Genomic DNA, 1,789 nt, shown 5'->3' on the forward strand with positions numbered 1-1,789 from the left:
TGGGTAGGTTGTTGTCTGTAAACTCTGTGCCAAATCCACCATGTGCTCAACCTCCTGCCTTGCCCAGAGACCCTAGATGTAGGACTTGCATCCTTAATTAACTGTGGAAATCCACCCTGCCTGCAACTTTGGGTAGACCTGCTGTCTCTTACACAACATCGAATCCCCATCACTTGGGAATAGATGGTTCAGATCCCTCAAGTCTGCGATCCCGTATATTTCCCATAGTTACGAAGTAGGTGGCTCCATTGCTCTCAGGTCTGTACTCTGTCAGACAGAGCTCCAGCAGGAAGAGAGGAGGAGGGGAGAGAGAGATGATGTCATAAGGGCACCTGTGACTCGGGCACCTGTGACTCAGTCACCAGGATGGTTCCCAACCATTGAGCCATGTTGGTGAAAATGCAGAAGTCCTGTCCATTCTTCCTGCCATAAATGACCAAAATTTGGCTAAAAGAGCAGGACACTGAAAATACTGGCCCATTAGCACAAAATTGTACAAAGTCAGTCATGTCTGATAACATGGCTGGTTGATAAAAACAAATTTGAGACAATTTAAACATCATTAATAGGGAGTTCAATTTTGTGGATTTCAGTTCAATCAAACAATGGAAACAAATAATATTTAGAAAGAATGAGTTTGGAGCAAAATCTTAAACAAGTCTGCACAAAAGGAGATTTACAAATGGCTGAGAAGGACATGAAATGATGGCCAACATCAGTAGTCAGGACAGAAATAAAATTAGAACCACAATGAGATATTTTCTAGACACCCGAGAGAATGGCTAAAATGAAAAATACTGAAAGCATTAAATATTGACCAGGATGTACAATAGCTGAATCTCTTAATGGGAATGTATGAAGCAGTAGAAATACTTTGAAAACTGGTTTGGCAGTTTCCAATAAAGTTAAGCATATCTCTACCCTGTAACTCAGCAATTCTACTCCTAGGTATTTACACAGGACAAATGAAAACACGTATCTTTGAAGGATTTATGCATGAATGTTCATAGCAAATTTATTCAAATAGGTCAAAATTAGAAACAACTGATGTTCACCAAAGGTGACCAGACAAAGCAATTGTAGTATATTCATATAATGAAGTAATAAACAGTAATAAAGTGATGAAAACAAATATATGGGTGTATATGCATCAGTGGGACACTGTGCTGTACACTGAAATTGACACATTGTAATCACCTGTACTTCAGTTAAAAAAAGAACAAACTACTGAAACATACAATATCATAGAGGAATCTCAAAAACATCATGCTAAATGAAAGGAGCCATTAATAGGACAGTACTTACAAGATGATTTCATTTATACAAAATTTTACAACAGGCAAAATTAAACTATGGGTAAAATAATTCAGAATAGAGGGTACATCTAGAGTAGACGTATAAGACATCACCTGCAAACAACAGAAAGAAACAGAGAAATGTGCTGTTACCTTGTTCTTGGTGGTGCTTACTAGGCAATATAGAACTGTGAAAACTCACCTAATCATCTCCACTTAATAAAACCACAAAGAATGAGTTTGTTCTCTATGTACCAACATGGAAGGTAAAAGTAAAACAAATTGAACAATATGGTTCCTATCTAGGTACATATTTATATGGATGCATTATAAAGACATTATTTTTAAAAGGAGGCGATTAGGGAGTTACACAGTATAAAATTTAACAACGATCATCTTTGAGACTAGTGTAGTTGGGGAGACAGTAAACCCCTTCACTGTGGCTGAATCCCCTGTGTCTGGCTCATGTGCCAGGTACCCAGTTATCAGCTTCC

This window comes from Camelus ferus, chromosome 17, assembly GCF_009834535.1.
Source record: "Camelus ferus isolate YT-003-E chromosome 17, BCGSAC_Cfer_1.0, whole genome shotgun sequence".
NCBI lineage: Eukaryota > Metazoa > Chordata > Mammalia > Artiodactyla > Camelidae > Camelus > Camelus ferus.